The sequence below is a fragment of the Triturus cristatus genome, chromosome 2_2 (genome assembly GCF_964204655.1).
Source record: "Triturus cristatus chromosome 2_2, aTriCri1.1, whole genome shotgun sequence".
In the NCBI taxonomy this organism is placed as follows: Eukaryota; Metazoa; Chordata; class Amphibia; order Caudata; family Salamandridae; genus Triturus; species Triturus cristatus.
In genome coordinates this window covers 400,044,962-400,069,004 of record NC_140582.1, presented here as the reverse complement: position 1 = coordinate 400,069,004, position 24,043 = coordinate 400,044,962, and the positions used below count along the sequence as shown (strand labels likewise).

Here is a 24,043-nt window from a genome sequence, read left to right as displayed (position 1 = left end):
TATCCTCATCACTGGGATACCTAGGGGAGACCCTGGGGGTACCTCATATGCCAAAATATTGTAGTTTATTAATTTTTAAGTGCTTCAACCAACCACCAAAGTCGAGTTTGGGCACAGTTTACATTTTAAAAGCAGTCCTGCAACACAGGGCTGCTTTTAAACTAACATCGGGCCTCAGTAGTGCACACATGCAAGTGCAGAGAGGGCTCCTGGCCTCTAAACTGCCAAGCCCGATTATATACTTGCGACTTAAAGGTAGTTTTAATTCCCCTGGCCTATTACGTACTAGTACCTTATTTGGGAGGTCATGCCAATCGTACAGGTACCATCACCCAAAGTGTACCCTAGTGTATGTAGGTGTTTTCACTGTATTCTAAGTGTGTTTTCAGCATAGCATTTGCCCTGGACGTGGTTAGAGAGAGGCCAGGGACTATTAGAGTCAGTTACCACCATTACCAGTCAGCAAAAAATCTGGGGGTACCCAGGGCACAAGGGTGACCTGCAACAGTAGTGGATACTCTTACACTTACAGGTGCCCGGGTGGAAGCTATTTCAACCAACATGTTGATGTGTTATAGCCTAAATTGCCTCTGGCCTTTTCAGGACAACCCCTTGAGTTGGGAGTTTTGTGGTCGGAAGTGACACCACGTTATGGAGCTCGACATGGTCTCTACTGCTATAACAGGGTCACAATGCTAACAGACGTGTACTCTGCAAGTTAACAAGTAAGATATCTTCATGATTTACTGTTGTGACTAGATGGAGTATCAATGGCCTCACATAGAGTAATTGTGACTTGTACAAATGTAATTTGGTTCTGGTCATATAAGTCAGGATCTATATTATAGGCACAATGCCTGTAATTCAGTGCATAATATTCTGAGGGACCTTGTTTTCCTTTATCTCTATACAGAACCTGTTTCATGGATAATGATCAACCTGGGCACCACAACAAATAGGGAGCAGCCATTGACACCCATTACCCCATCTAGTGGGGCAGGCACATGACCCATTGCAAAGTTAAGAGTGGTGCTGCCCATGTACCATGATGATGCTCTAAGTGCATGGCAGGAATCCGAAACCGTACTTTGCTAGGACACCACAAAAGAAGTGTGTGCAATTTCCCCTCGCAGCTCCACTGCGTTAACTCCTGTAATTTCCTGCTGCAACTGTTTTGAGGTACACCCTCAGCCTAAGTGGGTTTTTTTCTACCGTTCTACTGGAACGGGTAATAATGTATTTTCTTTTATTAGCCCCTTTCAAAGCCCCTCTTGGAATTGCAATTTTCAAGACAGCTCTGGGTTACTTTAAGGGGTGTTTAAAATGTTCACCCCTACAGAAGATGTGCTGTCTGCAGTTGGCAATGATCCTTTGGTGATGTCCAGTCACCTTGATTCTCTTTCTCATTCTTCACAAAATTTGGAAGATGACCCTCACCAAATGGAATATTTTCACTTAGTGTGATTCCAGTGTTTACAGCAGTATTCATTTACTATTAAAATCTAGTATTTATTTAGTATGCATGAAGACAATGTAGTAAGGCCACAAGCCGAAATATGCAAATGAGGGAATACTAGTTCTACTCAACTACCCTTCAAATCCATGATGAAAACTTCAATTGATTGCTAAAAGAAGACTAGTAGTATTCCAGAAAAATAGTATTTGAAGCTTAGTAGTATTCTGGTAGGGTTTATTTTCCGCTCTTGTGCTATTTCAAGAGCAAAATGAAGGCTAGTATCATTGATTGTGACCACTGTTTGAAGACTAGTGGTATTCTTTGTGAGCAATATCTGAATACTAACAGCAATGATTGTGAAGTCTCAACTAAGACTAGCAGAATTTAGAGTGAATGTTATTTAAACACTATTGTGCTATAATCAAGAGCAAAATGAAGGCTAATCTCATTTATTGTGACCGCTAATTGAAGATTAGTGGTATATTTGTGAGCAATATCTGAAGACTAATGGCAATGACTGTCAAGAGTTAGGTAAGACTAGCAGAATGCAAAGTAAATGCTAAATGAACATGTTATATATCTTGGGAGTCAATAATTGTAATATGCCTGTTACAAACTCATTAGTCATGCATTTAGTAAGCATTTTATAATTGTGGTATGTGAGAAGACTGGAGCAAGATATTGTAGGAGAAGCACAAAGCAAAGGAGCTGACCCAGGCATACACAGGATTGGACCAGGAGACCCCTTCTCCTGCAAGTAGAGAGGCAGTTGAATTGTCGAGAACCTGGCTGAATTCCCACTTGGTCCATGATAAGACAGGATCACCACTGTTTGTTTTCAGGTAACCCAAAATGAGCAATTGTGCAAAATTCAATTAATTGTCAGATAAAAAAGTGATTGTTCTAATTCCTCCTGTGTTGATTGTCCACCAGACGACATTAATGTTAGAACGTATAAAAACAATTCACTAAACACGTTTGTACAAGGTGTTTATGGCATTGACTTGTACATTTTTTTAAAGGAAATGCAGTTGGACACAATAGTGTGTGATATGACATTTCAATGATATTTGCCTATGTAAGAGCTATTGGCTTTGCCAATGTGTTTTAGCCATGTTTTGTACTAGCTAGTGGTGTGGAGTGTTGCAGTGTGGAATTGCGAAGAGTGGAATAGAGTGTTGTAGAATGGAGTGGCAGATAGTGTCATGTATTGGAGTGACAGGATGGAGTCGCGTAAAGTGGCATACAGTGGCGTGACATAGAATAGAGTTACTAATCTGTTGCTTCATAGTGGAAGTCCTTTTGTGAAGGTTGATGGGTCACCTTTATTTAGCCTATTGCTGTATTTGACTTTTAAAGTAGTACTAATGGAGTAAAACCTTTGCTAAGCCAGTGTCAACAACAATAAAAATGCCTAAATAATAAATGCAAAAATATGTCACAAAATGTGCTTCATTCATCTACAAAATTTGGCTTTTCTTACCACATAATTTAGTCAACTATGCCCCATGATTTGGCCCTCTTCAGCTGCATAATTCCAGTGGCCCCTACATATATTGACAATTTCTTGAGATAATGGAAATACAGTTGCCTGTTGATTCTCAAATATTTACCAGTAGCAGCAAATAAGAAGAAAAATGTTTAGTGGTGAGTAGTGTTATTAGGATGTGTTGTGAGTGGGTGATGGTATAGTGAGCAAGAAGCACAGTGCCTTTGAGTAGGGTCTGGCAAAACAGGGGGATATTGAGTGGTTTTGTTAATGACTGCAGATTAGTGTATATGTTAGTGAAGCATGTAATATATACAAAGGAGCTAATTCTCTGTGTGGGGAAGACTGACAAGGTATAGTGATTGAGGGGCACGTGATGCTGGAGGAAGGAGTGCCATGCAGGTTACATCAGGTTTATGAGATGAAACTATATTACAGGAACATCTCATGTAGAGTCCTAGGCTTCATTTAACACATCAAAGTATTTTGAGAGTTACAGTCTTGGATTCATTTTAGTGAACAAATTATACTAACAAAGTTAACAATTTGTAAAAGCAAAGCCAAGAAACAAATGTGTGTCAAGGTGACATGATGTTTTGTAATGACCTTGCGCAAGTGCTTGGGCTGAGTAGGGTTGGCAGTATTGGTGCGGCCACAAACTAGTTGGGTTTTCTAGATGAGGAATACAGAATATCTGGAAATGCTTGGTGTAAGGTTGCTGGGGTTGTGTTGGATGATATGCTTTTTGTACTATGGATGAGTATTACTGTAGGGCTATAGTGTACTGGGCCAGAGGTTAAACAGTGCTGGCACAATGGTTTTCTAGGTGACAGTGATAAAGCTGGATGTAAATAAAGGGTACAGTGACCGCGAGATGAAAGGTATCCAGGGGTGGGTATTGGCATGGCTGGTACAATGATCTGGCTGAGTGACATGGGTTATGAGTGATGAGGAGCAGGAAGAACTGGATAGGCTGAGGTTGGGGTGTCACCACTGAATCTCCTGGGGGCATGTATGCGGTGTAGCAAGAGTCTAGGTTCAACAGGTTTTAAAATGATATGGACCCTTGAACCATGCAGGGTGCTGGGGACAAGAGTGCAATTGGTGGGGCTTGGAGCAACTGATAGGTTGCTCCAAGCCAACTCCCAAAACTGGATGACAAGAAACCACCTCAAACTCAACTCGTTTAAAACGGAATTGATATTAATCCCCCCAACAAAGGGACCCCTCGACATCAAAGATTGGATGAAACATCTAACTGCCTTCAATTGCCTTCCACAAGTTATAAATAGAACAAGACCACTGGGAATTGCACTCAACAAGAATCTCAACATGCAAGAGCACATCAGCACAGCCATCAAAGGAGCCAACCTTCAAATTACCATTCTAAGAGTAAAACCCTTCCTCCTCTTGGACCTCAAAACAGCTGTACAAGCTATAGTAATCCCCAGGTTAGAATATGGAAGTACTACCTTATTTGGTCTGCCTAGATCCAAACTGGCTTCACTAATTGCGACCCTTAATTCTGCTGCAAGACTCATTACTGGATCCCAAAAAAATAACCACATCACTCTCGATATGAAGACACTAAACTGGCTCGCTTATGATGCAAGGATACAGCTGAAAATTGCTTGCTTGACACATAAAGCACTGCACTTTTACACACCAAAGTACATAGCTGACAAACTGGAACTGTCCAGTGGCTGCAGATCCTCTAGGAGTGCCAGTACCTTAATGTTAAAAAGAAAACACAGAAACACAGACATTTTGGGGGAAAAAAACCTACAACCAAAACTACTCCTGAATGGCCGCCCAGAATCTGTAACTCCCTTTCCCCTGATATCAGACTGAATCAGTTTGGTAGGTTTCCCTAGATGGCCGCCGAGCACGGGGGCAAAAACCCAGGTGACCCCCCTTGCAAAACCAGGTGGTTTTGAGATAGGCAATTTTGATGTCGCCTCACTAAGTTTTGGGCCCTTGCCTGTTGCGGGTACTTGGGCCTCCCACACAAGTGAGGCACCATTTTTATCGGGAGACCTGGGGGAACGCTGGGTGGTGGGAAATTTGTGTGAGCCCGGTGATGTCACAACTTTCCTACACAAAAATGTGTGAAAAAAAGTGATTTTTTCAGCTAAAATTGAGGTTTGCAGGGGATTCTGGGTAAGGACACGTTGGGGGATCCACACATGCCATACCTCCCTGGAAGCCCCCACGTGTCTAGTTTTCAGAAATGTGTGGGTTTGGTAGGTTTCCCTAAATGGCCACCAAGCACGGGGCCAAAAACCCAGGTGACCTCCCTTGCAAAACCAGGTGGTTTTGAGATAGGCAATTTTGATGTTGCCTCACTATGTTTTGGGCCCTTGCCTGTCACGGGTACTTGGGCCTCCCACACAAGTGAGGCACCATTTTTATTGGGAGACCTGGGGAAACGCTGGGTGGTGCGAAATTTGTGTGAGCCCGGTGATGCCACAACTTTCCACACAAAAATGTGTGAAAAAAGTGACTTTTTCAGCTAAAATTGAGGTTTGCAGGGGATTCTGGGTAAGGAAACGTTGGTGGATCCACGCAAGCATACCTCCCTGGAAGCCCCTGGGTGTCTAGTTTTCAGAAATGTGTGGGTTAGGTAGGTTTCCCTAGATGGCCACCGAGCCCCTGACCAAAAACTCATGGGGCCCCCTTGCAAAACCAGGTTGGTTTGGGATAGGTAATTTTGATGTCACATCAATAGGTTTTGGGCCCTTCCCTGCCACGGGTACTTGGCCCACCCATACAAGTGAGGTACCATTTCTATTGGGATACTTGGAGAAATGCAGGGGGGATGGAAATTGGTTGTTACTTTCTGCCGTGTGAAAATGTGGGCACAATAATGCAAGGAAAATGTCACAGTCACATTTTGAGGTTTGCAGGACATTGTGGGTAAGATAACTTGTTGGGATCCACAAGAGAGACATCACCATGCACTCCCATGGGTATTTAGTTTATGACAAAAACTACAGTTGTTAGTTTATTCTTAAATGAAATGTACAGCTTGGCAAAGAGACAAAACAGACAAAGATTACTGCACAGCCATCTATTCCCCAAGCACACATACATACTGGTTGGATTTGGCATGAGGGCGAGTGATGGTTCAGTATCTTAAAATTGTATTAACAAGAGATTTCACAAAAATAAAATGCACTGTCAATAATTGAATGAACAAAAAACTGAACCAGTGACTCGCAGCTCGTGAGCTGTAAAGCCACTTCAAGGCACCAACCGCTTTACAGGCCATTCATACAACTTTTATACATGATACACACAAGACCATTTAACCACCAGGCACAAAACCATCACATTACAACATTCACAAAAAAGGACAAGGTACACCCTGCTTGACAAAAACAGAAGAAACATATTTCTAAGCACAAGCACCTATTCCTCAAGCACACACACATACTGGTTGGATTCGGCACGAGGGCAAGTGATGGTTCAGTATATAAAATTGTATTAACAAGAGATTTCACAAAAATAAAATGCAATGTTAATTGAAAGGACGAGAAACTGAACCATTGACTCACAGGTCATAAGCTGTAAAGTCACGACAAGGCACCAACCTCTTTACAGGCCATTCATACACCTTTCATACGTGGGACACATACAAAACCATTCACAACGCCAGCCGCGGGCCCAGCACATTACAACACTCACACCAGCAGACAGCGCCATTCAAGGGCCCATCACTTTCAAAAGCCCACATTCCTGACACAGCAACCACACCAGCTCACGGATTGCGTTGAGTGGCGTTTGGCTAGCAGTGCGTGTAGTGACCAGCAGCTATTCACTACTCACACACCGTCAGCCATGCACCAGTCCACGCACACCACACCACCAGCCAAGCGCCAGTTCACGCACCCCGCCAGCCAAGCACCAGTACGAACATACCGCCAGCCAAGCGCCAGTACAAACACACCGCCAGCCAAGCGCCAATCCAATCACACCGCCAGCCAAGCGCCAGACCACACACCGCCAGACAAGCGCCACTCCACGCACACCACCATCACATTTAGGATATTTTTTTATATAAATAAGAAAACACAAACAAATTGCAAATAGATAGATATCTACTAACACAAAAACTGAAACTAAATACACTACACAAATGCCAACCTTGAAACTGAACAAAAATATTAAACAATAGAGACCAGGCAGTTCACTTTACCACTCATGGATGCTCCCAAAATTTGTTTGCATGTGGTACATTCTAAAACAAGCAGGCACGCAGCTCAGGGTTAGAAGGACACTTGGGGCAGTACATACGAGTCTCCTTCTGCATACCTCTTCGCCAACAGACTCTACATCTCCTACTGGGAAAGTCTTTTGAGGGAGTGGGAGGAATGTGATCAGGAAAGTGGCGATCTTTCAATCTAGCAACATCCTCCACCACTCCAACTCTAGGAACACTTGCCTGTTCCACTAAAACCAGGCTGCCTATTACAGACTCCTGAAACTTAGCAAAAGTCATCTTTAACTCAGGACAAGAATCATGGAACACAACAAAAACATTAAAGGTTGCCAAGTGGAAAAGATGGATAGCCAACTTCTTGTAGCAAATGTAAGCCTTACGAAGAGCAGCGTAAGGTTCCAACCTCTGATCTACTCTGTCAACACCACCCATGTGCCTATTATAGTCTAAAATGCACACAGGATTGCGCATTTCAGCAACCTGACCCCAAAAAGTCACAGGTGAAGTGCTTTCATCATGGATGGTAGACAGCATGTAGACATCTCTCCTGTCACAGCTAGAAGCTCCTCGCAACGCAACGCACTGCACTGTCCCCGCAAAAGCTTTTGACAAACAAGTTCTTTTGGGAAACCTTTACGGTTAGAGAGGATTGTGCCACAAGCAACAGTGTCCACTTTTGCCAATTCCCTGAACAACCGCACACCAGTGTAGAAGTTATCTACATATAAATGGTGGCCTTTTAAGAAAAATACTCTACCAAGTTCCCACACAATTTTCTCAGTCACTCCAAAAGTGGAAGGACAACTAGGGGGGTTAATCTTGGATTCCTTACCGGTGTACACCCTGAAATTAGAGACATATCCAGTCCTACTGTCACACAGCATATACAGCTTAATTCCATAGCGTGCCCTCTTACTAGGAATGTATTGCCTAAAAACCAAGAGGCCATTAAACAACACCAAAGACTCATCCACTGCTATTTCTTTCCCTGGAGCATAGATCTCAGAAAATTGATCAACAAAGTGATCAATGACAGGACGAATCTTAAAAAGATGGTCACACTCAGGGTGATCTCGTGGCATCGCTAAACCATTATCGACAAAAATGCATCATCCGAAGCAGAACCCTTCCGCAAGGAGTCGCTTCCATTTTTTTTAAAAAAAGCTCCCTGGCTCTAGTGGGCTTTTCTACCCCCCCTGGGCCCAGACACGCCAAAAAACCAAGGCAAACAGTCCCCAAAGGGGCAGAAAAGACTTTTAAAAAAATGTGCCCCTTAAGGAAGCGACCCTTGCCCAAGGGGTCGCTTCCTTTACCTAATACAACATCTTCCTGGTGTCTAGTGGGGTATTCTGCCCTCCCGGGGCTAGAAAGGCCTAATACACGAGCCGATCTGCCCCCAGGGGGGGGCAGAGTACACATTTGTTAAAAATTAGGGGCCTGGAAGATACCCTTCCCCAAGGGGCCGCTTCCGTTTTTATAAATAAAGATCCTTGGCTCTAGTGGGCTTTTCTGCCCCCCTGGGGCCAGAAACACCAAAAAACCGAGGCGATCTGGCCCCGGGGGTCAGAAAAGTCTTTAAAATATTTGCCCCCTTTAGGAAGCAACCCTTGCCCAAGGGGTCGCTTCCTTTTTTAACAAAAAAGCATCCCTGGTGCCTAGTGGGGGCATTCTTGCAGCACAATCGAGACGCTGTGTGCGATCGTGCCGCAGACATGCCCTGTATTGAGACATCAGGGGAGAGGAAATACTCTTTCCTCTCCCCTGGTGCCTCAATACTTTAAAAAATCCCCCCCGGCCTTACCGGAGACCAAAACCTACCTCCCCCTGCTTGGGACGCCTGGAAGCAAATGGCTTCCAGGCGTCCCAGCACTTCCTGATGACGTCGGCGCGCGCTGTGCGCGCCAAACTCATGGGGAAGCGTGGGGGGGTTGGTGGTGGCATAGGAAACTCTTCCGCTGCCATCCCCTCTGTGGGGGCAAGATCGATGCCCCGGGGGGGAGCACCAGTGCTCCCTGCAGGGGTTTTGCTCATGACAGAGCGGTTCCGTCATGAGCACAGCCCAACCGATGCTCAAGACGGAACTGCTCCGCCAAGAGCATTGAAGGGGTTAAAAGGCATTCATGCCATCGGAGTGAATTGGTTGTTGATGAAATGAACACGACATTAAAAGATGATAGGTTTTGTGCTGGCTTGAAATGCCTCGGTTTTAAATAGGCTCAACCATGCTCAAATTTCCTGTACCACAAAAAGAACTTTCAAACAGCTGAGTTTAAACTCTCTCACTGAGAAGAAGCTGTCTGTCACAACCAATGGAGATTAAACTTTTTCAGGACATTACAATGTAGAAAAAAGGTTTTTCTCCTTAGAAAGGCGACAAAATTGACGCCTGCTGGTCAGAACACAGCTGTGTCAATAATACATGGCTATACTTGGTCCCAAGCCACAAGGAAACTCCTGAGTCAACTAGATTTTAAGTTAGTGCAAAACACTGTATAAAGGCCTACATTACAGACTGTTGATTTTAAAAGTTCCAAAAGACAGTTTCATTATTTTGGATAACAGAGAAAAGATTAGAAGGGATTTCCTTTCTTAAAGCCTTTTTACATCAGCACATCCGTGGTTCTGATGTTAAATAGTAACTGTCCTTTAAAAAGTGGCGCAAGCTATTTTAGGTTTAAGTAAAGCCTCTGTGCTTAGGGTTATAAATGAATGCATTTAAAGGCAAAAGGAAAGGAATGAGGCTTGTTTTTCAAATGTGGAACCATAAAAAGGGTTGGTGAGCATTGTTAAAAAAAAAAAGGGAATTTTGAGTATATGAAAAAAAAAGTTCATGAGTCCACTAAATTTGTTTTTTAATCTCTATTATGCCTAATAATCATACTGTGAACTCCTAGCATCAAAGTTGAATTTAAGCAGCGCTTTACAGCAATGGGGGTAACTAAAATGGAAAATGTACCTTTACCTAGGCATACAAAACTCATTTTTATAAGGGTGTACCTTATACATTTCTTTTTTTTTTTAAGTTCAAAAGATTTTTATTGGAAAAGTAAAGGTGTCAATACATGAGAGAGAATACAAACATATCTTCAATTAGAGGAGAAAAGTAAAACATAATAATGAAAATATACAATTAATCAGAGGATGACCAAGGTTTGAGGCTAAATAACAAAAAACAGCGCTGGTGATGATGAGCAACAAAGTAACTTATATAAAAAGAATAATGGAAATGAAAAGCAATGACACTCAGGGGGGTTTAGAGACCTCTTGCTGAATAGGTGATACATGAGAGGAGCGTTTAGCACAGGTATCTAGGTACAAGGTTACAGGAAGCCATAAATCATGTCGTTTAGCAGCTAAACTGAGGGGGTGCACAAAAACAGTATCTAGCCTGTGATTATAACAAACATTGTACCACCATGCTTTGAAGGAAATATTCGTAAAGTTTTTCCAGTTGACGGTGATTTGCTGGAATGCAACAGCTAACAGTAAATCAACAATTTGCGTATTGAGGTCAGTGTCATCCCAACAAGGGGAAAGGCTCCCTAAAAAAATATTGACAAAAGAGAAGGGGGATGTAGTGTGGAAAATGGCATTGATTTGGGCCCAAACCAGTGTCCAGAAATTCTTCGTGAAAGTGCAAGAGAAAAGCATGTGAAAAAGAGTGGCCTTAGGAGCAGAACAGGACCAACAGAGATCCGGTGTAGAAGAAAATCTCTTATTCAACACCTGGGGAGAAAAGAGAAGTCTGTTGTAAATGAAGAAAAGAGTTTGTGTGAGGGAGGCAGCTCTAGATGTCTTGCGAAGTTTGGTCCATAATTTGTCCCAAAGGGAGGTGGGCCAAGAGATGGCAAAGTCAGATTCCCACTGTTCCTCAACTTTGGATTTTGATCTAGGTGTGAGACTCGCATGAAATGAGTGGTATAATGAGGAGGCTGTAGGGTGAGTACGCAAGAAGGAATGAAGCTGTGAGGTAGGATTGGGAGGGTGAGGATGCATGAGGGGGTTAGAAAGGAGATCATAGGTGGACATAACTGCATTTTTAAGCGCAAGATACTTGCAGGCAAAAGAACGAGGGAGATGGAAGTGTTGGCTGAGAACGGAGAATGATAAGAAATCAGATTTGGAGAAGAGTTGAGATACCCAGATTAAACCCCTCTGTCTCCAGGTTTTCCATCCGATTGATGGTTATACTGTTATTGTGCCAGATAGTGGAATTGAGAAACTCTGTCACAGAGGAAGGGGGGCCTGGAGAGGTGGAAAGAAGCAGCTTAGCTGTAAACTTATGGATAGGAATGGAGGAAAAGTGAGGCTTACGAGAGAATGAGAGATATTCAGCAAAAGTGAAAGGGGATAAGGAAAGTCGCTCAATGACAACCCATAAGGGGGACAGTTCAGCGGGGTCTTGGAGCCAATGGGAAGCTTGCCGCAAAAGGAATGCCTTGTGATAGGCGGGAAAATTCGGAAAATTAACTCCACCCTCAGACTTGGGGAGTTGCAATCTGAGCAGGGACATACGCGCTTTTTTGCCGGACCAAAGAAAAGAAGAGAGAATAATGTTGATTTTCTTAAAGAACTTAGCAGGGATAGGAATTGGGATGTTAGAAATGGTGTAAAGGACTAACGGGGAGAGCATCATTTTAATCGTGTCAAGACGGCCCACCAGGAAAGGTATAATGGGTGCCATCTGGAAGTGAGGTCGGACAATTTCTGGATGCATTTATTGAGGCATAACGAAACCGTGTCAGAGAGGGAGGAAGTAATGTGTAAACCTAGATATTTGATGTGTGAGGGGCTCCAAGTAAAATTGGACGCCATAAAGTCCGGTTTAAAAGTGAACTCAGTAAGGGGTAAAATCTCACACTTGTCATTGTTTAGCTTATAACCTGAAATCAGAGAGTAATCATGGACCTCAGCTAGGAATGCGGGAATAGAAGTTGCGGGGTTAGACATGAATAGTAGGATATCGTCTGCGTAGGCAGCAAGTTTAATATTAGTTTGGGAGATTTGGAAACCATGTAAGTTGGGGTTTTGACGAAGCTTTGAAAGAAAGGGTTCCAGGGCCAAATTGAAAAGAAAAGGGGAAAGAGGGCAACCCTGACGAACACCCCTACCTAGATTAAAAAAAGAGGAAACTAGGCCGTTGGCGCAAACCGCCGCTCTAGGGCTGGAATAAAGGAAGGAGATAAAAGAGATGAAATGTGGGCCAAATCCAAACCATTTGAGGGCGGAGAAAAGGAAAGTCCACTCCACCCTATCGAACGCTTTTTCTGCGTCTAGGGCAATGGCTGCTAGTGAATGTTGGAACTGTGGGGATTTGGAAAGGACATTAAATAAAAGTCTGGTGTTGTCTGTGATGAAGCGACCTTTAACGAAGCCAGATTGTTCAGGGCCTAGCAATTCGGGAAGATAAGGGTCTAATCTAATGGCGAGAGATTTGGCATATAGTTTGTAATCAATGTTGACCAAAGAAATTGGTCTATAATTCTTACAATGCTGGGTGTCTTTGCCTTCTTTGGGTATAACACAGATGTGGGCGTCTGAAAATGTACCTGAGGAAGAGCCATTTAATATGAAGGAATCAATAAGGGAATGGAGTCTGGGCAACAACAATTTGGAAAAATGCAGGTAAAATTCAACTGTGAACCCGTCAGGGCCAGGGGCCTTATCTTTCTTGAGTGACTGAAGTGCTGTAAGTAGTTCATCACTAGAGATTGGAGATTCAAGTGCGGATAAATCAACAGGGAAATTGGAAGGTGGTTGGATGGTGGCAAAGAAAGTAGCAAGAGAGTGAGCAGTGGGGTGCGTCTCAGATGAGTAAAGTTTGGAATAAAACTGGGAGAATTGCTCTAAAATATCCACATCTGTATGCTTTAAAACAGAATTGACATCGTAGACAGATTCAATATTCAGTTTGTTTTGCTTGACTTTTAAATAATTGGCTAAAACCTTCCCCGCCTTATTTTTACCCCCATAGAATTTTGAACTGGACTTCAACAAAAACAATGAAGCATCCTCAGTGGATTGTTTGTTAAATTGCATCTTAGCAGCAATGAGAGCAGTCAGACTTTCTTGCGAATGGGATGTATAGAAGGAATGCTCCAACTTTTTAATCGTACAAAGGAGGTCACTGGTGCGTTTACGGGCGTTCTTGCGTTTAGTAGCCACAAAGCTGATAATAAAACCTCTGGCTGCTGCTTTATAGGCGTCCCAGACAACGTGGTTGGGCATAGTGGGTGTGTCATTAATGGTGAAAAATTCTGTGGTGAATTCTACAAAGGAGGCGGAGAATTTGGGATCGAGGAGTAAAGTATTGTTAAAGCGCCATCTCTTTGGTCCAGAGGATTTGGGTAAAATGTCAATGTTTATCAAAACGGGGGCATGGTCAGAGAATAAGATGGGGCCTATGTCAGCATGGGTGAGGGATTGGGACATATGATGGGAGAGGAAAATATAGTCAATACGCGATTGGGAATGGTGAGTCGGGGAGTAGAAGGTGAATTCTTTAGAAGTAGGATTGCAGAGACGCCAAGCATCAATGAGTTTATGTTGGGAAATCGCTTGAGCAAAAAGCTTATGGGATTTATTAGGGATAAAAGGTGCTTTGGAATTTCTGTCTAAAAAAGGATCAAAGGGTAGGTTACAATCACCTGCTAAAATAAAATTATCATCAATATATTCAGTAATGCGTGAGGCCATTGCGCGCCAAAAGATCTGATCACCACCAGTAGGGGCGTAGATATTAAGGAGGGAGAGAGGGACGCCTTTTGAGGAGAGTTTGACGTACAACCATCTACCTTCAGGATCTGATTCAGAAGTCAAGGGCAGATGAGCAAGAGATTTGCGAACTAGTACAACCACACCGTTTCTCTTACCATCACCCGGAGACGAAAATACAGCACCCACCCAACCTCTCTTAAGTTTAGCAGCTTCAGCGTCAGACAGATGGGTCTCTTGTAAAAAGGCAATGTCTACATTTAATTTGGCTAAATGAGAGAGGATTTTTTGTCTCTTGATAGGAGAATGCAGACCAGGAAACAATTCGAACTGACATTAAGGATTAATCAAAAAGTGAACCAATTGGAGAGTAGGACAGCAAGGAAATGCCTCGCAACGAGCAAGGGCACAAGAGGAAAAGAGAATGAGGTAAGAAATGACGTGGTGAAACAAGGGTAGAAGAAAACATGAGAGAGGAACCGGTGAAGTCATGTAAATAGAAAAGAGCCAAGAAAATAAAAAGAATGATAAGAAGATACAGCAATTCTCAGGGATAATGGTAAGTAAGGGCCAGAGGAGAGTAAAATAGGTCAAGGGAGATGAATACAAGCAGGAGAGCCAATATACAATGGGGGGAAGAAAGAATGAAGAAAGAGAAGTGGAGGAGAACCATGGAAAAGGTAATGACACCAATAAATCTGAAAACAACAAGGGAAAAGGTAAAAGGAGAAAATATAGAACATAGAAAAACATGATAAATAAGGAATGAAGAGTACTTACGAGGGGTAGTATGGGAAGAATACAATCAGGAACTGGGAATAAGTGAAAACACACGTGGAGATGAGGGGAGGGAGGTAGGGCCAACTGGGAGAGGCAGGGCATTCGGGGTGAGGGAGACGTCCAACCAGGGATAACACAACGGAACGCAAAACAATGATCTGTGAAGGGAGAAAAAGAACATAGTTAGAAACTCGAATACAACGAAGATATAAAACAAAACATATGACCAACTGAGGAACCAGAACAACACTATCAGACGATAAAATTACAAATAAAATCTTAACGAGAAGTCACACAATCTGAAGAACCTGCAAAATGAAGCATTAAAGCAGAACAAATTAGGGAATCAAATTTCAACTACAAAAACAAGTCATGGTGGGTGGGAAGAGGGACCAGCTATCTCCATGTCAGGTTGACCGCAGGAGTTCAGGAAACTTCGAAGTCGCGCAGGATCCTCATATGTCGTAGTCCTGTTATTATGAGTGACCTTAAATAGACAAGGATGAAAAAGCCCATATCTGGCACCAATGGAGCGAAGGTCAGGTCTCATATCTAGGAAGGCCTTGCGACGATTTGCAGTGGTCCTGGCATAATCTTGCGCAAATAACAAAGTGGAGCCTGACCATGTGAGGCGAGGGGAGGCTTTGGCGGCTAAGAGGACTTTCAACAAGTCTGTGTACTCTAAAAAATACATTATTACACCTCTAGGCTTCGTTGACATGGAAGGAGAGGAGGATGCTCGACCAAGCCTGTGGGCACGTTGGATGTTCAGTGAGGCGTCTTCAGGTAGGTGAAGAAGCTTCGGGAGAAAGGACTTGAAAAAACTGATGGGATCATTTCCCTCACAACCCTCCACCAAGCCGTAAAGACGGAGATTGTTGCGTCTGTTGCGGTTTTCAAGGTCCTCCACCTGCTTCTGAAGAGAGGAAATCTGCGTGTGCATGTGGGAGACCTTGGACGCGGATTCCTGAAGAGAGGAGACGTCACGCTCCACCGACGACACTCTTTCGTCCATCGAAGCCCAATTGTCAGTGAGAATCTGCAACTTAGCATTTGTCTCCTCCATGTAAGGGCGCAGGGACCGTATCTCTTCGAGGATTAACTCCATAGAGATGGGCGAGGAGGACTTAGGAGGCGAAGGCGGGTCTTTCTTTAACCTCTTAGAGTTCACTTTTGCCGAAGGCTGTGAGGAGATGTCCGCAGTCGATGTCATCTCAGTTGAAGGTAGAGACTGAGAAGCTTCCAAATGGGCCAGTGCCGTGAATAATTTGGAGTTCTTAATATAACTACGTTTTTGAACTTGACTAGAGCAATGCGCCATCAGCACGCCAATAGAGCGTGAGGTCAGAAAGAAGAAAAAATATCTTATTGCCCAACTGAAAAAGGACCAGGGAGCAAATTAATAAAGGAAGGAAAATGCCAGGCCACAGAATTAGAGTCAAAAAATGTTGGAGACTGGAGTCATAAAGATGGCCGCCGTATATGAGGAAAGTTGAAAATTCCAGTCAGCTGAAAAAGGCAGCGGAAATAATCATAGTTGAGGAGAAAAAGGTCACCTTAGAGTGCTGATTATCCACATCTGTGGTTCAGGAGATGCTGGGGCCAGTAGTGTAAGCATGAGGCGTCCGGGGGATCCATGCGCGAAGAAACGCGCTGCTGAGGCGATCACGGGCGAGAATAAACAAGATGGCGGCCGCGGCCGATGACGAGCCGCGACCGAAAATGAAATGGGCTGTAAGACCCAAAATAAGTGTACCTCAGCGCCAAAAAAGGATTGAAAGTGATCCTGGCATGTTCTGACAGAGAAGACTGCCCTTCGCTGGTGGAAACTGAGGCGCGAACCGCCAGTAGACCCTGGTGTGAACGGAGCTCCTAGCCGAACGCCGCCATCTCCTTCGGGCGCCAAGCCACGCCCCCCTACCTTATACATTTCTAATCCCCCATTCCTGGGATATCTAGGGGACAATCTGGGGATGACTAATATGTCAAAATATTGTAGGTTATTCATTTTTAAGTGCCCCTAACACCAAAGTCAAAATTGGGCAAAATGTACTGTTTAAAAGCAGTTCTGCCACTCAGGGCAGTTTTCAAATTGATCTTTGGCTTCAGTAAATACATACATGCAAGTATAGAACAAGCAGCTGACCTCTATACTGCTATAAAAGCACACCACACACTGCACACAAATGAAAAAAAGTATAAAAAAACAGCAGAAGTTATTATCCTACCTCTAAATTACTGGCAAACAGGAAGGGAATACAACTGCTTTTCAGCTGTGAGTCTCCATTTCTTTGAATTGGAAAGACGCATGGAAAGCCTTGAACAAAAATAGGACAGCTGGTAAGGGTTAAAGGTCGAGTTCTGCATTTAGCAGCCTAGCAGGGCTAAAGGCAAGGTTTGCTTTGACACTTGACCTCTGAACATTTTTGAAAGATGAGATGATAGCGCTGGGAGAGAAAGAGAAGTTTTGCTTACTATTTTTGGCAAAAGGAAGGAAATATAGTGGTATATGTGGGCCCTGATTAGAGAATAGGTCTGCCATGTATATAGCACTAATGCTTTTAGTTTAAAGATTACTGTGCAAGGGCTGAGATAAGGAGGCAATGGGATTTAGTTTGAATTCATGCGCCCTCATGTTACACTAGTACAATTGCTAAAGGAATTGGTGGTTGGTTATTAATGTTTTCTAGCTAGCTCAATATGCTATTTATATCCTACAAGTTTGTTTGTGCCCAGCTGCAACCAATAGGGGTAGATAGAGTCGACAGAAGGTAAACCTGTTTCAGGTTTTCCTACTGTCGAAATGGGGGAAGGAGGTTAGTTTCTCTGCAAATTGAGGGTGGGCAAATTTATGTTTCCTCTCTCTTTTTCTCACTCTCTTTTGAGCCTGTCTAAGCTGTCTAGGAAACAGCCATGAGGCATTTAATTGACTATTCAGTAATACTGTTTTAAAAATTGTTAGCATTAATAAAAATGAATAAATAAATATGCTATGTTACTGCCCCTCCTGTCTGATGAAATTATGAAAGGGTGAGTAGTCTAGATTGCTGTTCTCCCTTTTGACCTTTAAGGGGAACTATATGTTATTCTCATGCTACATACAGTTTTGCAAGGGCATTGCAAGTCTTTTATTAGCTAGTCTGTGTAAATAAGCTGACAGCCCTTATTAGAACTGATGTTGCATAGTCTACATCGTGAAAAGTAGAATGCATACGGTTTAAAATGTCAGGGAAGACGCCTATGTGATCCTCAGCAAACATTTTTGAAGGAAAATATTGTTTTATAGGAGTTTGTTTATCACAACATGTTCTGCTGGAGAAATGTATGTACCCACTATGTTGAAGTTTTTTTTAGTTCTTTATGTAATAAGAATCCCTGTTCAATTAGAAGTTTTAGATTTTTCTGTTGCACCTATAACATGAGAGCATGGTCCTAAGCATACAATATAGGTGTCTTTATGAAAGAAAAATCATTTTAGAAGTGTCTGCAGTCCTGCACAAGTAATGCAAGGTTTATGAGCAAAAGTGTACAACATTTCCTTTTTTTTTTTCTTGAGGTTCTTCAGATTAATAATATAGGAATACACAAATGTAAGGATTTAGAGTATATCTGTATTGTTTTTCTCTTTTTCCTCAGAATTTAGTAAATGAACACAGACTTCCTTAGCTGCTTCAAATAGTGTAATAGGTCCAGGGTTTTTACTCTCAGATAGATGAAGTGGTTCTTGGGTGCCTTGCTAATACATGGGGCGCCCCAAGACTAGGAAGTATTCTGAGACTATCCTCTCTGTTGATAGATTATTTGTATGCCTTGTCTAAAGACCTTTTGTTCTGTCCACCAATAGATATTTGCTGCCTTACAACCATTGCCAGAGGGGCTCGGACATCAGATCCAGTCTGCACCAGTCCAGCTTGAAGCCAAGGTAAAAGCAAGCAGCACAGGAGTTGCTGACAACTAGAACCTCAGTGAAGGTAGAAGGCCGGAAGCACTTGGATGTGAAGTGTGTACCCCTGCCACTGTCTTGGGCGAAAGACGGAGTCACAAATCAGAAAGGGGAAGTCGTGGATCCAGTTTTTGATGCCCAGCTGAGAGTCACAGACTGACCAGAACAGCAAGGATGCTTTTGCTTGAGGTGATCCCCTTTGAAACAAGGGTTCCTTCAGGTACTTCAGCATTACGCCCCTGAATCCTGGCTGTAAAGTCTGCACCATTGTTTGTTGATCAAGAGTGCCTGGGCACACTGGATACAATCTGTGGCCCCAACGAAAGAGCAGTGTGCCAGAGGAGCAATACAGGAGTTAGGAAAGTACTTGAGTTCAGGGTACAGGTGCTGTGTCTCTGGTACCTGTTAGACTGAAGTGAAGAAAACTGGTGCACTGCCTGAGATACTGGACCGGATCGCTGAGGGCATTTGCCCCAGAAGGTGATTGCCCTATCTTGAAAGAAGAAACTTTTCCCTTGAAACTGGGCCGTGATTCCTGAGTTGCGAGTTGTGCAGCTCCACCGTGGGAACAACAAGAGCCTGCCTGTGAGGCTCAAGCGGACACAGGGAGAAGACTCCCCTCTGGTTTTTTGTACAGCGGCTTCAATTTCCCAAGGACTTCTTTTTGTTAGTAATGTATCCCTTTAGTCGTCCCATTTTTGAGGAGGAGCAGCCCTTTGCGGCTCCTCGTCCTAATTCTCATGGCCCTGTGTGGTCCTCCTGGTCCCCTGGAGCCAGGATTATTTTTGTAATAATATGTCTGACTGCTTTAATATTTGCATTAGGAATAATGTTTATTCTGCAAAAGAAAAGTTCATCTGAGCAGTTGACAAATGTTACTTTGCCCTTTCCTTGACTATAATGATTGATACTCTAGCCCTCATAAAAGGAACACTGGAAAAGTCTATTGAAAATGTTTTTTACATAGAATTGGACTAGATGGTTCTAGGATTTGCATTCTGCTTAGGGTCGAAAAATATTGATGGTTCTATAGTTAATAATAGTCATTACTCTCTCTTGCTATCTGTATGACCCAATGCTCTGTTCCCTTTGTGCTTCTGTCTATACCTTAATTATGCCCGCTTAACAATATTTAGAATGAGAAATGCCCACCTAGCAATGGATTAGGATATTGATGAATTTATGAGAATAAATGTGCAAAATATTTTCTATGTTCCTTCTAGATCATAGGAATGTCTTTAGCTCATGCTAAAAGGACCGTCTGTTAAAGATGGCAGGAATTGCTGTTAGCATGAGCTAAAAGCCATTTTGTTCCTGGCAGCCATTTTAGTTAGCCATGTGATTTGTCCCTCTTCCAGAGTCTTGCACATGCTCAGAAAGGCCTAGCTGGTAGAATGCACCTGCTCCTAGTATAGAACTGTCAGGCTATTCCTACTGATGTAAGCAGTTTAGTCTCCCCTCCCACTTTGTTGAGCAAGCAAATTTTGTATAGCCATATTAGTCAATAAGCATGCTTGTATGTGCCAGGACCTCCCCTTGGTTTTATGCTAACTATGTAACCTATGCATATATAAGGCCCCTGGTCCCTGTACTCCTTAGACTGAATCCTACAGTGGCCTGAGGGTACTGTATGACGCAGTCTCCCTCATGTGAGGTTATTAAATATGTTTACTTGATATTACAGCTTCCGTGCAAATCTCTTCTTTGTTGGTTTAAAGGACCAGGTGTATCAGTGAACACCTTAGAAGGTTTTACTTCTTCACATGGGGAAGGCCGGAGTTGTATGAAAGGTGAGGATCCCTAGACGGGTGTGAAAAAGAATATATCAGAGGGCTAGAAGGTAATGACTTGTGCTCAGGGAGTGTGGTGAGAAGGCGCGTACCCATGCTGGGAGGGACAGGAGTAAATCCTGCTAAGGACATGACAAGTGCATATTGGAGCTCTTGGCCAAGGTGCCCATCATGGGGAGGAACGAGAAGGATGAAGCTGCAGCCAGAGGCAGAAATCTGCGGTGAGCCCCAGGGAGGGACTGTCCCACGGGAACACCTTGTAGTGTCCTGAGGGGACAGCGCTGTCCCGTGCCTCGTACTACAATGACGAAGGTTGAACAAATAATTAAGTTGTGGGATTAAGTTGGAAACAAACATTCTCTACATGCTAGCAGCCCTTCATTCACACCAAAAGTACCTCTGCTTCAATAACCTGCTCCCCGAGGATCTTTTATATATATGGTTCAGTTCTGTTTGATTCCTCCATCAATGTTCCAAACTGCACTAGTCGCATAACAAATGTAATGGCACCAATCTCTATTTCTTCAATGAAATCTATAGCATTCGTTAAAAAATGTCTTCCATCTGCTTCTGTACATCCAAGTTTTTCACCTCACAACCCAGTGGAAATGTTTGGCAAACACTTGCCCTTCTGACGAAGGCTACATTCAATGAAATCCTTCGTTGGTGATAGCAGCTGGTGGGTTTAATGTTTTACTAAAATCTTGATTCATCATTCACCAGTGGTTTTGTCATTAAATTGATAACCCTGAAGTGTAGAAGTTGAAAGAATTCGTATGAAAACCAGCATCCAGTTTAGCAGCCGCCAAGTTGTTGTGTATACTGGTAGTAATTATTTTGATGAAGAAAGATTGCTATGTTATTGCAGAGTATCTTGAGGTCACAACGTTAATGTTCCTCCTGATTGAAAATAATCAGGTGTGGACCTGAATCTATTGTTTCCAGAACAAGGGGTTTTTACACCTTAATCGCTTATGTTGAGATATTAGGTGATTTCTGCACCAATTCCAGTCCATCCCCTCATACATTCACCCAACTACTCATCCACTTTCTTGCATGTTACCTACCCATCTGTCCTCCAACTCATCCATACTCAGTCATTTAAGTGATGAGTTCAGTCTCATGCAGCTACCTACTCACCCACCTCTCCACCCATCCGTCCATCCACATTCACTCACTCAAACACTGTCATGAACACGTCAGTCATCCACCCACTTTTCTGAGTTCTTACTAACCAGCTTTGTCATGCACACATTTATCAGTCCACTCTCTCCTTCACCTACTTATCATCATACTCTCCTTTCCACCTGCTCACTTCTTCATATCTCGGCCCATCCAGGTCACTTCACCCGCTCGCCCTCTGCCCGTTCAGCCACTCACTTATTCATCTATCCATTCATCCTCTCCTTTGTAACCCTTTTCTCTGTCCATCCAGTTGTCTTTCCACGCATTCATATTCCTTTGCTTGTTTCTTCTCTCATCCATTCTTTTACATCCACCCCGCTCATCAGTTACCCATTTACTGATCTACATGTGCACCTCACTCATCTAGATACAGAAATCTTTTCTTGCGAACCTTCAGGTGCGCGGCCTTCCAAACAGGATAAGATGGGGAGAGGGGCACGGGGGGGTGTTGAGACAATGACTGTGCAGACGTGGCCTCTAGAACGCTAGAATGTACCCCATATGTGGGCACTAGAATTGGAAAAGATTCCGAATTAAATCTTCCATCGCTAGACACAACATGTCATAAGAGCCTGAAGCGCTTGAGGCAGCACTCAAAATAGGGCCTGTTCAAGTAGTAGCAGTACTCCAGTCAAGGCTCTAGAGCTGGGTGCAGAAGTCGTGTTTAAATATTTTCAGGTCATCTGATAAGAAGGCGCCAAGACACAGACAAGGGTAGCTTGCGCTGCTGCTGCCATGTTCCTGGCCCACGCGTCCTGCTGGTGCCTGTGCAGTGTATTTCAGCAAAGCTAGCTCTGCTGCTGTCCTAATGCATGTGTGTGACTGTGTTAAGATTTCACTCCTGCATGTGCTGTACGTGTTTTATGTGTGGGAATATTTTACACTGATGTAGTCTACACTGTTCGGTTGGTATGAGTCAGTGAAACTTTTGCATAATCTTTTCACAATTCTAAAGCCAATTCGTTGGTATTCCCATGAATTTTGGATATGAACTCAGTGAACATTTTGCTTATCAACCGCAAAATCCTCCCTGACTGTCCAGCTCATCAGCAAAGCTTCTAAAGAGAGCATAAAAGACCACAGAACAGAAAACAGATACTTGTGACACCGGAGCATTCACCTCCATTTGCTCGGAATAGATTCCATTTACTTGACGCCGGGCTCTCTCCCGGAAGTGTTTGTGTTTCCAGGTTTCTGGATTGTTTGTGGCGTCATGAATAAACGTGTTGCTCGTGTTGTCAGTGCATGGTGCACAGAGGAGGTATTACTCACCTGAGACGTAACCGGTCTGGTGAGTTCTGCACTAATGCTCCAGGACATCATCTGTGACCTAGTAAACGTGGGCGGCCCTAGTTGACGTGCATGTGATGCTCTTAAGGCACCTTGGAAATGGCGGCTGTTGGCAATTGTTATCCCCTTATAGCCGCAATCTTAAAGTCCATGCTCGAAGCCTCACTTTCGGTTACCACTTTAAATGTGTACTTGTCTCAGAGACACCTTTGGACGCCTATTGAGACTGCATGTAAAGGGTTACTGTCTCCGTCTCCAGCTCTCCTGGGCTTATCATAGTAGGCACACAATGGCGGCCGCGCTGCACAGCAAAAGTGGGAGGGTGTCAGAGTGAGGAGGCGTGGGCTTTGAGGGCAAAATGATATTTAAAAAATTACCTCTCGCTAACCCGATGTCAATGGCCGCCGCTGTGCTTCACTCCCGTCTCAGCCTCTTAAGGCACAGGCTCCCCAGCCAATCTGGACAATCTCACTGAAGTTACTTCCCTGCCAATCCCGAACCTTAGCATTTCTGGTGATGGACACAGCATAGAAATGTTCTCAAGTTTCATGCTCTCCCTCCACCAAGTTTACCGCTCTTCATTTTCATTTGAAAACACTGCGCAGGTGCAGCAGAACAAAGTAAACTCTGCAGCCGAAGTCAGACAAAATGGAGCCCAAAAAGAGCCCAAAAAGAGCCCAACTCAACTCTGCTCAACAGAGCAAGCCCAACGCCCATCAACAGAAGACCAAAAGAAGAAAGACGAAAGCCTGAAAGAACTGGAGTTCCACATAATGATGAAAATAGGTTACAAAAGTGAACTAACACATCGAGGAGAAACATTTATTATCCGTTGTTAAGCAAACAGATTTATATGTAGTTCAATTAATAACGTATTGCAGCATGAAAGTAAAAATATGAATGTAAAATATTTAAATTAAATTGTCTGAAATACGCAGAAACAACTTTTAAAGCTCAAACCATTTACAGTAGTAATGTCAAATTCACTTAACCAATTATTAAGCTAACACAGTCTTATCCATGTCACTGTCATAGCTGCTAAGGTTTTACATTGCTATGTGTGACATTTTCATAATTTTAGTGTGATTATGAGTGAAATTCAACAATTATGAGTGACACTTTTGCACAAGCAAAATCAAGCAATGAAGACAGGGGAAATACCACAAATTACCCT

The 24,043-nt window shown here is 43.3% G+C and overlaps 1 long non-coding RNA gene across 1 annotated transcript in view; it reads right to left on the bottom strand.

Annotated features, from left to right (window-relative positions):
• Positions 1–23,435, bottom strand: part of LOC146862296 (uncharacterized) — a 69,014-nt gene extending 45,579 nt beyond the window's left edge. The window contains exons 1-2 of the long non-coding RNA XR_014978415.1: positions 23,247–23,435; positions 14,662–14,819 (exon numbers count right to left, since the gene is read on the bottom strand). This is a non-coding gene — a long non-coding RNA (uncharacterized LOC146862296). The remainder of the gene's footprint in view (positions 1–14,661; positions 14,820–23,246) is intronic.
• Positions 23,436–24,043: the final 608 nt, after the last annotated feature.